This window comes from Euprymna scolopes, chromosome 18, assembly GCF_053919585.1.
Source record: "Euprymna scolopes isolate OS-2025 chromosome 18, ASM5391958v1, whole genome shotgun sequence".
In the NCBI taxonomy this organism is placed as follows: Eukaryota; Metazoa; Mollusca; class Cephalopoda; order Sepiida; family Sepiolidae; genus Euprymna; species Euprymna scolopes.
The window spans coordinates 104,990,522-105,003,668 of NC_136499.1; the positions used below are offsets into that span (position 1 = coordinate 104,990,522).

General features: G+C 32.7%; 1 long non-coding RNA gene across 1 annotated transcript; it reads left to right on the plus strand.

Moving 5' to 3' along the window:
- The first annotated feature begins 1,330 nt into the window (after positions 1–1,330).
- Positions 1,331–11,951, plus strand: LOC145297732 (uncharacterized). Its single transcript, XR_013870317.1, has 2 exons — positions 1,331–11,040; positions 11,081–11,951. It is a non-coding gene; the product is annotated as an uncharacterized LOC145297732 (long non-coding RNA).
- Positions 11,952–13,147: the final 1,196 nt, after the last annotated feature.

The following is a 13,147-nucleotide window of genomic DNA, read 5'->3' on the forward strand; positions in this document are numbered from 1 at the left end:
TATATATATATATATATATATATATATATATATACTAGCAAAAGTACCCGTCGTTGACTGGGTTCAAAAACAGCCTACAGAAATGGACTCTGAGTTATGAAAGTATGATAGGTTATGAAAAGGAAGGGTTGTAAAGAGATAGCTTCGAATTTGGCGGGTATCAAAACCAAAGCAAAATATGATGAAAGTAAAAATAAAATAGATAAACCCCATAATTTATTATACCATACCTGTTCTCACTGAAACACTTATCGCAATATTCTGTGGATCTATATTAAAAAACCTTGTTAAACTTTGCGACATATTTCCATTCTATGGAGGTCAGGCGCAAACAAACACCCCATAATTTTATTATACCATATTTCTTCAAACTGAATCATAATTATCAAAGTATACTTACGCAGATAGATATGAAAAGTCTTTATTAAAGTTTGTGCCTATTTTCATTCTATGCAGGCCAGGCGCGAACGCAGACCATCATTTTTATTATACCATCCCTATTTAAGTTAAAACATACTTATCAAAATATTATTATCTACATCTATATCAAAAACACTTGTAAACGTTTTTTTTTTTTAATTTTTAAATTTTTTATTTCCATACTTTGTGGACCAGGCGCGAACACAGACCCCACAATTTTAATGAATCATCATTATGCCAGATCAAACATACTCATTCCTGCGTCTCGATACATCTTCTATCATTATATGTGATCAGTTTTCTATAAGAGTCAACCATATAGGAGCCTATTCGTGACCAGACCCACACACAGACGTTCAGCTTTATATTATAGATATAGATATATGATCAGAATAATTAGATGAATTAAATCACAGATTAATGAATCTTGTGGTTTCAAGTTTTTACAAAATACTTTTGGGAGGTAATATTTTTATATAAGACAATCACAGCCAAATAAAATTGCTCAATATATTAGAGCGAATTAAAATTTACAGTTTTTATATTTAAAGTTAAATCAGAAAAAAATATAATTTTCAAAACGAAAATTTATTGTTTGGACAAAGAATACAATATTTATATTAATTTCCTTAATCCATGGCCCTGTCAGTGGGGCATTAGAATATGCCGACTGCCCCCCTGCAGAGGGTAAAAGTCCCTCAATGGGGGTCCTGGATATGACCTTAAATTATATCCAGTGGTGAGGCCCCAGCTTGTGGGCTTTGGGGAGTGTGAAGCCAACCTTTAATTACCATTGCTCTCAGGTCCACTCTGACCCAGAGTGGTAGTACCTGTTAGGGTCCTAACTGTGGGTTAAATAGAAACCGACGTGAAAACAACAAATATATTCTATTAAAAAATTTTTCTTAAATCTTTGGATTCGGCATTAAATAACTCGAAAAGGGTTGATATGCCGTAAAACAAAAACAACCAACCAACCAATCCTTAATCCATGGATTTTCGATGTAGCCTCATCTCCTCAGAGGAGAAGTCATTAGCAAAATATTAATTCTAGTTTGATATAATTTTGCTATTTAGCACACACATAAAAATATATTTTAAAGATTAAATCTTTTTAAAGGACATAGAGAAAGAAATAAAGGGTTGAAATAAGAAAGGATCTGAGATTTGGGTATCCAAATAGAATATTAATCCTTGAATAGGATGGTGTTATTAGGTTACAGATTGGTACACTAACAGTTGGTTCGTTGTTTTACGGCATATCAACCCTTTTCGGGTTATTTAATGCCGAATCCCTAGATTTTGAAGAAAAAAATTTTAATAAAATATATTTGTTGTTTTCAAGTCGGTTTCTATTTAACCCATAGTTGGGACCCTAACAAGTACTACCACTGCGGGTCAGAGTGGACCTGGGAGCAATGGTAATTAAAGGGTAGCTCCACACTCCCCAAAGCCCGCAAGCTGGGGCCTCACCACTGGATATAGTTTAAGGTCATATCCAGGACCTACACTAACAGAGGAAGTATACAGTTGTCATACTGCATCACTTTTAGCATCAAAGTTTTACTTAAGTAATACATCTTAAAAAGGATTGTTTTACACGTGTGGACATCAGAGATATTAAAGAACATTAATCAACCGAGGATCGCATCATATCAATCTACATAAAATCATATAAGATATCAATGGATATATACCTGAGAATCAAAACAAGGAAAAGAATATGCTGTTGTCATAGCCCTACTTATATATTGGGTACAATATAATAATAAATAGAGAATTGGCTCTATAATAATAACTACGAAATTTGCATAAATACTATATTTATATTTACACATATTTTACGACTGGGCAATACCGGGCGGCCTGCTAATTAATATATATTCTAGTTGTAGTTTATTTTTAATTAACATTTTAGGTTTTATTGTTGAGTCATGGTTCAATGAATATTTGATTAACAAGAGTTAATAAAAAAAACTGGCAAAAATTATGGATGTTTGATTTAAAATGAGTGCTTTATGCCGAATTGATGGTTGAATTTGTGCTCATCTTTTTCATTAAATACTAATCTCTATTAACAGTCTCTGCTTTATTTCTGCATTATTTCCATGGCAAGTGCTCGTCTGAGCTTCAATCTATGGTCCCCTCTTGCTAAACACTCATCTAGCTGAAAATACTATCAATAATTTCCCCCACTCTTTATCTGTGCCTAAACCTAAACGTAGATTCCATAAACAAAGCTTCTTTCTAAGAACTGCACACCTGTCAAACTCTCTTCCGTTTATCTGCTTTCCAGCTGACCACAATATGGTCGTCTTCAAGTCCAATGTAAACAAGTTCTTGACAAGCCGTTCCCCTTAAGTAATCCAATTTACCAAATTTACACTTCTAACGATTACTATGATATTGTCCTTTTGACCACTGTACACTCTTTAACCATTATCCTCGAGTGGTTCTGGGCCTTGATAAGTGGTGATTACTTTGTAAAAAAAAAAAAATAATAATAGTTCACTGCACCTTATCATAAAAGTCTAAACAAATTTTCAACCAAATCAACCCAGTAGTTTCCGAGAAAAAAAAATGGACAGACAGATTAAGACAAATATAATATAGATGATAATAAATCTAAAAAAAAAAAAAAAAAAAATGGTGGGGGGGTACGTAAGGGAGTTAACTCTATTTTTCATTGAAAAGTTAGCAGTTATGTCCCTTACAGTATTTGTGTTTTTCTTGGAGAAAAAAAAAAAAAAAAACGAAATTAGGAAGCATCTCTAAGGTGATTATTTAAATTTGTCTCCATTGTTGCAATCTTCCTTGTTTCAACAAGGAAGATTGTAACAATGGAGACAAATTTAAATAATTACCTGACGAGATGCTTCTTCCGTGTTTTTTTTAACCTCTGCAAAGAACATGGTCGATCAATGCCTCTACTCAGTCTCAAGGGACAATGGATATCCCTGTAAGGGTAGCTGCATATGTAATTGTCATCCACACACAGTACTGTTTCGTTGTATCACAACTCATCTGTGTGGCTAGAGATATACCTTTTCACAGCTGTGGGTCAAACCTATAACCATCGGACCACAAATCAGTGCCAGTAAATATTTCTCCTATATATATATATATGCTAGCGGGGTGAGGGAAGCACCTGGCTTTGCCCAGTCATAAAATACGTTTAAATATGATATTTTAATTTGTCCAGATTTCATATATATTATTATAGAGTCGTGATTTCAAAAGTATTTGGGAGCCACAGTTAGAATTGGAACCGAAATTGTAGCATTCAAAGCCGGTGACGTTACCACTGTACCAACTTGACACGCATATGAACTGATTAAAAATAAATTAAGATGAATATACAAAATTTATATAGTGATTTTTTTTTTTTTTTTTTTTCCAGTTTGGCCCATTTTTTGACCATTTAAAAACTATAACTTGCTAAAGACCCATAAAAGGACAGTTCGTAAAAAATCCGATCATTTTAGGCCCTAGCACTGCTCTGCGACTTTTAGTTTCAGGGGAGATAGTTTGAAAATATGGAGACAGAAAAACAGACATATACCTTTTATAAATTAGACATACATACATACATACATACATATATATAATACAACCATGAAAACCTAACCCCCAATTTATTACATTTAATTGTTTACCAGATTCTAGTCAAAATGTCTTTATATTATTTTTCCTAATTGAAATAGTTTTTTGTTTGTTTTTAATTTGTTTTCTTTTTTGTTTGTTTTTTTCCAAAGAAACTTCAAATGAAATACATTATTTTATTGGAAAGAACACAGTAGAAGAAAGATGAAGACCAATTGTTTGATGCATTGCTATTTGTGTCTGACTTTAAAAATCCGACCAACTTTATTTTGTGTGTGTGTGTGTGTGTGTGTGTGTGTGTGTGTGTGTGTGTGTGTGTGTGTGTGTGTGTATGCATGTAACACAAACATGAATTCCCCTCCCAATTCATTATATTTAATTGCCTGCTTTCCAGGACCTAGTCAAACTCAAAAAGTATATTATTTTTGTAACCTTTTGTAAAGGACCCTTTTCAGCAAAAGTGTTTTTTTTTTTTATGTTGATTGAAAATTTGTCTGCCTTAAATTTTTAAATAATATAATTACAAAACTGAAATGTATATGCAAAACGAAGATTATTTTAATCAAAACAAATTTTAATCTAATCAAAAGCCAAAAAAAATTATTCTCAGAAAATTTCAAAGTTCAAATGAAAGAGAACAAACTTAATATTCGTCCATTTTTTTTTTTTTTTATCTTATCCTTAAAAACAAAATTTTCATTTCAATATTGATATCGTCCTATTACTCGTTTATCAAAAAAGAGACACTGTCATACAAAACATTAGAGCAACAAGTTCTAGAAAATAAACTCTGTTCATGGAATTTTCATAGTTTTGGGTACAGATAGAGAGTGAAGTCGTTAGCAGTCTTGACTGATGGGTTTTTTTGTGTCTGTTTTTGCTTGACTTTCTTTTTGTGGTCCAGTCCTAGATCTCTGCAAGTGCTGGTATACCCCTTGCTTCTTTCAACATAGCTGAATCTATGGAGAAGTTTTAGCCTTATCATGATATCAAGTTTTGGAATGGTCGATTTCTCATGTAGATTATCTGACCTGATAGTCTGGCTTTACCATTGCATATCCATCTAATCATTGTCCTATCTTTTCTCCGGAGTTGAACGAAAAACCACTCATCTAGCTGAAACCACTATCAATAATTTCCCCCCACTCTATCTGTGCCTAAACCTAAACATAGATTTCATGAACACAGCTTTTTTTCTTAGAACTGCAGGTCTGTGGAACTCTCTTCCGTTTTCCTGCTTTCCGACTGACTACAATATGATCGTCATCAAGTCTAACGTGAACAAGTTCTTGATGAGCCGTCCCCTTAAGTAATCCAATTTAACAAATTTCCACTACTAACGATTACTACGATATTTTCACATTGACTACTGTACACTCATTAATCCTTATCCTTCAGTGGCTTCTGGGTCTTGATAAGTGGTGATTCCTTTCAATTTGTTAGGATTGAGGAAAGTTCTTTGATCTTTCTCCCAACTGTTTTGTCTCTGATGGTTGAAGTTAGTTCACAGCCACGTCCAGCACTCATCATATCTCTTATCTTAGGTAGCAAAAGGAATCTACCACTTGTTGCCTATTTCAACTTCTGTGTAAGGGCTGCCCTCAGTTGGGCATGCTAGTCTTAGACCTTTTTTACATCTGAAATCTGGGTCCAGTGTGAGCCTATTGTGCACTCCACTGCACATTTTGTGTGCCCATAAATTGTAATAGATACATTGTATCACATTACTCCAGTTCCCTCCTCTACATACCACATGAGTACTGAGCAGAGTTCTTCTTTGTCTCTCCAGTGTTCGCCCTTAGCTCTTTTGTTTCCATGCCTTAAATTCTTCTTCCAGTTCATTCATATAATGTGTATATTTTTCTATACATCTGTTTCCTTTTCAACTGTGCTCTTAATGACATCAAATAAGGCATTCGAAATATTACTGTTTTTATCAAATAAATGACAAATTCGTTTTATCAAGACAGTGTTGTTTCTATTGACTTGCCTCGCCACAGGGACTGAGTTAGACACAAGGTCAGTTTTTAATGTGGGGAAAATCCAGCTCCCCAAAACGTAGTACTCTGGATAGGAACAAAAATAAAAATTGTCTCAGTCGTAAAGGATTTTTCCTCCACTGACCAAGAACAAAAGGTGAAGTGTAGCATCAGAACAGATACTACACTATGATCTTGGCTCGAAGGCCAAGGAAAAGGTTATTTGATAATTAGATATATGGTTGGAACGAGGGAGGGGCGACAGATCGTGTCTTGGCTGGATTCGTCTCTCATGACAAGCTTTTTTTCCAAAAACTATTTGTTTTTGTTAAGACCGCATTCTTCTAGATTTATTGTTTTCCATTGTTTGTGTTGACATTTTTCTCTTACATCAGAGGTCAAAATTTGGGTTAATCTTTTGTTATCCATTCTTGGGTCATTTGGTGCTGTCCAAGAGTTTTGCTACCTTAACTCTCATTTTTGCTTATTTCTATGTTGCCAGACCCTCATTATTTAACAGTAATTCCCATAGGCATTCTGTTTGGAACTCACAGAGAGGGCCTCAATGATTTGAATTAGGTGCCTGATTATGACATTTGCCGGCATGTCAATCATGTGGCTTCAATTTTTTTAAAGCCGACCAACACATGGCAGCATGTAAAATGAGTGTTAAGTGATGATTTCACTTGGATAACATGAAGTAAAAATCCAAACATCAGGATACGAGCAATATCCTGTTAAAACTTTCTCGCTGCACGTAAATAAATGATTTACGTAATAGGTCAACCTGTAAACACTTGTCAGTCACCAACCTTAGATTTAGACAGCAAGATGTTTGTTCCCATTACATTTAAATTTCTGCATGTTGCTGTGGCCAAGGAAACGGGAAGCAGATAAGGAATTCCGAAAGCAAGCGGTCCGAGAAAGTAGAAAATTTATCAGCATCTAGGGACCTTTATGGTGAAGATGTGGGATTTTGCTATTAGTCGGGTGGATTGGAGGTATTTTTATTGTCACGGTACAAGGTCAGTAGTACACTATGTGAAAAAACACTTGCAAAATATTCTATTATAGACAAACTTAGCTTCAAACAACTAGAGAAAAAAACTAAAAGTAAATGGCCTTAAGTCAGACATAAGAATATGGCATCATTACAAATATTTAAATAATTTCAAAAAGGTTGATATGCCGTTTAAAAAAAGAAGAAAAAGCCTTTCATTTAATCATATATTTTTTTTAATAATTATTGATTCCTTTTAATGAAATTTTTAACCATACTAAAAACATTTAAAAAAAAAAAATAAAATAAAATAAGTAAACATAAAAATAATAAATGAACAAAATCATCCCCTTTCTCTGATCAACTGAAATTCTGCCTTAATAAATCGTTGTAAAACTTGGATAATTTCTCCTAGTTTCTTTCATCCATAACTAAGCAAATAAATGGCATTCGCTGTAAAATGCCAAGGGAAATAACTCTGCTTAGTCAAACACAAGTAAGATAAAATATTTTTGAGTCTTTTTTTTTTTATTTTTGCTTGACAAATATTTTACAAAATCTAGTCATAATTTTTTTTTTTTTTTTTTTCTAATCTTGATTTTAATGACACTTTGTTTTCAAGTCACTGATAAATATGAAACTATTTATGTAAGTAAATCTAATGTTTTCAAACACAAACATATATAATCAGAAAAGTATAAAGTAGACCTTGGGTTTACTTTGGGCAGCCTTGTTAACTCTCACTTCCCTTATTTTATCCTCTAGTCCTCACATTCTGTGTATGATGTTTCTGACAAAGGGAAAAGAATTGTTGTTTTTTGAGTCAGAATCTATGTATCAAACAATTATTGTTGGCTATTATTGACCTTGAAGTGACTTTTTTTTTTGTTTTTATTTTCTTACATCAAGTGGCTTCAGACCTTGTCTCGAGCGATTTCCATTTGAAATAAATAAAAATTGATTCCGTTTTCAACAAAGCTAAAAAAAAAAAAAATTACTTATATTTATACGGCTTGCTAAAACAACCATATATCGTGATACAGGGGTTGACATCTCTCCTCCCAAAGAAAAAGTTTCAAAGCGGCCATCTTTGCTGTATTTTTCAAGACGCATCTCCTCTATAAAATTAAAACTTTGTAAAATTCTAACATTGTTTTGATTGTATAGCAACACTGATGAAACGATCGTAATATTGGAACTAAAGACTAGTTTGCTTGATACAATATAAATAGGCTTGTAAGAAACAAAATCTATACTCTTATAATTTTTTTCTTTTTTTGTATTCATATTTAAAACTTTTTTCTATTTATTTAAAAAAAGAAAATACAACTTTGTTATATATGGTTCGTGGAATTGTATTCACTAGCAAAAGATCTAGCTAATTTACATATTCTTTTAAACATTTTAATTAATTTCCTATTAGTTTTTTCAGTTTTCTTATGGGATGATCATCTTTAGTTAACGATTACGTGTTTGAGATGTTGCTGTTCGAGAGTAGTATCTCACCAAACAGTTGTAAATGTTTCTTTTTATTTTCTTCCCTGAAGAAGAGATAATACTCTTGAAAATTAGGAACATCAACACCTACCATCTTGTATGACATATTATGTTGGTAAATAAATTTAATATAATTGTAAATTATTGGAAATTCCTTCTAATATTGTCGTAATATGTCCAGTGTTTGCTATGAACCACATTGATATAGCCTTCAAACACAATTCCTTTCACAAAAAATCACTTTTAATTCAAACAATTATTTCTGCCAATTTAAAAGCGCGTAGTCTCTTGATAACAGAATTCAAGATATTTTTTAAAAGGCTTCCTTAGCGAATTTTTATCAATTAACTAAGAAAAAAAATTGCAACTGTTAACATTCCACATTATTGATTAAATTTATTTGTCCCCTTTTTCTATTTTTTTTCATTTTTTTTTTAAATTTTTTTCCATTTCTTTTTTTCATTTGAATTGAAAAGAAGGAAGCAGCTTATTGCTCTTGCTTTTATAGTTGTTTCCGGTGGTCTTTTGTGCATGTGTGGATTTCCTTTAAAGGGGAAGTGACGTTGCCCATGTGTGCGCATATGTGTGTACGTTAGCGTGTGTGTGTATACACGTGAATGTGAATGTATGTACGCAAACATGAATATATGTACGTGTGTGTACGTGCACGCGTATGTTTGTGTGTGCGTATGTATATGACAAGAAAAATGGCTTGAGATGTGAACGCGTGTTTTTGTGTGAGACTAGAAAAGGCTCGCGCACGTTTTTACAGCTATAAAATATTTCAATCATAGTCAATTATTTTTCTAGTTTTGCATATGAATTACAAAATATCTGATATTTCCCCCAAACCTCTGGTCTTGATGGAGAGGAAACTAAAACTTGCTGCTATGGTTTCAAATGATCTGAAATCACAGCAAGGAGAGACTTGATTCCAAATATTTCTCATATGTTATATCTCCCCTCTTTGGTTTTCATACATAAAGTAAATTTCACAGTGTGTAAGGATTATTTGATACTGGAGATATTCATAATCGTACCCTATTTTCAAAAGAGGGGAGATATAACATGTGAGAAATATTTGAAATCAAGTCTCCCCTTGCTGTTATTTCAGATCATTTGAAACCATAGCAACAAGTTTTAGTCTCCCTTCCATAAAGTCCACAGGTTTTGGGGATATATATATGTGTGTGTGTCCCGCAAAAGTTTACAACACACATTTGAAACTGTCAGTCTTTGTATTTCTAGCTTCCAAATGGTAATGAAATTTTTTATAAACATAAAAAATGTATTGAAACTAAGATAGGAACAGTGGGAAAAATAATAATTTAACACAACGCGAAAAGAAAACTCAATAATTAGCAACGCAAAAGTTTACAACACATTTACAAAATAATATCTAATATTTTGTAGTATAATCATTATTGTTGATTACAGCATGCAGATGTTTTGAGTAATCTCCAACGAATTTCTTACATGTGTGTTATTTTATTCCATTCTTCCATACAAATCGCTTCAATTCTCGCAGATTCGAAGGTTCGCTTCTATGGACTAGTAATTTCAATTCTCCCCATAAATTCTCTATAGGTCTGAGATTGGGAGATTGACTAGGCCATTTTAAAAATTCACTTTATTTGAATTAAACCAATTTTGTGTGAGTTTTGCAGTGTTTTGGATCGTTATCATGTTGAAAGATCCAGTCTGATTTCAATTTGAGCAACTTCAAACTTTCTTTAAGGTTTTTCTCCAAGATACTCTTACAAAGTACTCCATTCATTTTTCCTTTTATTATTGCCACTTTTCCTTCACCTCCTGCACTAAAACAACCCCAGATCATAATGAATCCTCCTTCAAATTTTACTGTTGGAATGGTGTTTTTTTACTGGTATTCAGTACCTTTTTTTTTTTCTCCAAACTTTTGGTGTTTTTGGAGTGCCAAATAAGTCAATTTTGGTCTCATCTGACCAAAGCACGTTATGCCAAAACTCTAGAAGCTTGCTTGCATACTCATTTGCAAATTCAAGCCTAGCACGAACATGCTTTGGCTTAAAAAAGGGAGTTTTCCTTGCAGATCTAGAGAAGATGTCTTTAAGGTGAAGGGTTCTACTGATTGTGTCTTTGCTAACTTTAATTTCACTGTTTTCTAAGTCCTTCTGCAGCTCTCCAAGACTAATTCTAGGCTAATTCATAACTTTCCTTGTTAATAACCTTTCAGCACGTTTGGTTATTTTTTGAGGACGATCTGATCTGGCCAAAGGAAGGGTTGATTTGTGAAACTTCCAGTGCCAAATATTGTTCCAACAGAATTCAATGGAACCATCAATTGTTTGGATATTGTTCTATATCCCAATCCACTTTGGTGAAGAATTACAATTCGTTTTCTGAGCTCTTGACCAATCTTTTTATTCTTTCCCATGATGTGGTTGCTTACAATACGGTTATTAGATAAAGAATAACGCAATACTTTTACTAATTGCTTACTTCGATGTCTATTTTATTGTGGGGCTCAGTTGGGTTCACAAGAACGACATGGGAAAACACGTAGTAGGTAGTTTAGAAGTGTATTAAGGAAAGGTACAAGGATATAGAGAAAGATAAAGAGAATAGTAGTAGTTGCACGTATCAGTAAGATCTCGCTCCCCCGAGATACAATATCTGTTGAGATCTCACTCCACCTTACCAGCCTTAGGAGCTGATTATATAGGATCTAGACGAGTCCATTATGGGCTGAGATCCGGTCTCACAACACTATTGCATATTCCTGAACATTCTAGAAGCTTCTAAGCATTTTACCATGATAAACCGTCATAAAATTATTGAGAAATCTAATGAATTTGATATGTGTTGTAAACTTTTGCTGTGCTAATTATTGAGTTTTCTCTTTGCATCGTGTTAAATTGTTATTTTTATTTTTCCCACTGTTTCTATCTTAGTTTCAATACATTTTCTATGTTTATAAAAAGTTTCATTACTATTTGGAAGCTAGAAATATAAAAACTGACAGTTTCAAATGTGTATTGTAAACTTTTGTGGGGCACTTATATAGTAAGGCATATTTTGATTTAATTGTTGTGATAATTCAATTGATGACATTTTAAAAAATATCTTGAATTTAATTATCAAAACACTGTATGATTTGAAATGGACAGAAACAATTGTTTGAATTAAAAAATTTTTTTTAACTAATTCATTTACTAAATTATATTTTGAGCTCTGATTGTATGTACAGTACTCACCTATTACCAAACTTTTGTGTGAATTTAAACTATTAAAATATAAATAAATATTTATTTCTTTAAAACAAAGAATACGATTATTTTTGTCTGTTTTGTTTCTTATATTATATAAAAAAAAAATACTTTCAGAATGTTAAACAGATTTGCTAAAAATAAAAAGGCTGTGAAAAAAAAAAAATGTTGACATCTTCGAGAATGAAGAGAATCAAAGACAAATTTGTTTTTGTTTTTATTTAAAATTTTTATTGTTTTTTTTCTGTGTTTTTTTTTTTGCATGTGTGTGTGTTTCTTTTTTTTTTCTTTATTATTTGTTTTGTTTAAATTTTTGCCCCCCCCCTCTTCCGACAAAAGGAGGGTGGATCTGTAAATTCACCCTTGTCCGTTCGTCTGTCTGCACTTTTCTCAATTTTCTTGGAATTCTTAATTTTCTTGGAATTTTTTGAAATCTTGCACAAACATTAAACATGATATGAGTAAAAAAAAGTTACAGAACGGCTGTTTCAGGTAAACTCCGGTTGCCCCCCCCCCTTAGGGGTGCCTTTCGGGTTAAAATGGCTAAGATTGACACTTTTGTGCTTATTAAAAAAAATTGACGCCTTGGATTTTTATAAAACTTTCTGAAAAGTTGTAACTAACTGATTTCTATGTAATTTTGTTTGTCTATACTTTGCGATAACTCTTGGGTGTGACCCAGGGGCTCTTTTAGGGTTAATGCAAACACTCCATTTTTGGGACTATTTTAACATATTTGTCCAAAATTTTCTGTGTATGTCTATTTAGCAGTTTTGACTAGTGCTGAACTCAAATCTAAATATGTTAAGGCCTTGGGAACTTTTGGGGCTAAATGGGAGGGGGGAATGATGGACTTAGTCATTTCTTTTTTTTTTTTTTCTTTTTTTGCATGGTGCAGAACTCAAATTTACATGTTAAGGCCTAAAACTGCACTGTTTGTTTATTTGCAACAGGATTTGACATCCTCCGGGGACTTTTAGGCTAAATGGGGGGGGGGGCAAATGCTGAACTCATTTTTTTATGCCTCATTAACTGTGCACTAACAGAAGACCATGCATGCTTCACTTTTTTTGTTGTTTTATTTTGTGACTTCTACCAGCGCAAGGTTGAGATAAATGAATTGCTTTCTCTCATATTGGTTTGTCACTTTGTATTAGTGATGGGACGATTTCAATATTTTTCCCGATTCCAATATTCTATAAATCACTAAAAATTTAACTATAGAGTCGTTATTTTTCCCGATTACTATAAAAACATGTTTAAAATGTGCAGAAATTTTCTCAAACGTAAAAAGAAATACATTTTAAATTTTAATTTTATTGATTTTATCATTACAACCAGCAAAATCAAATAAAAAAAAAATACAAATAAAGGAATCGTTTTTGGCATCGGAAAGTAGG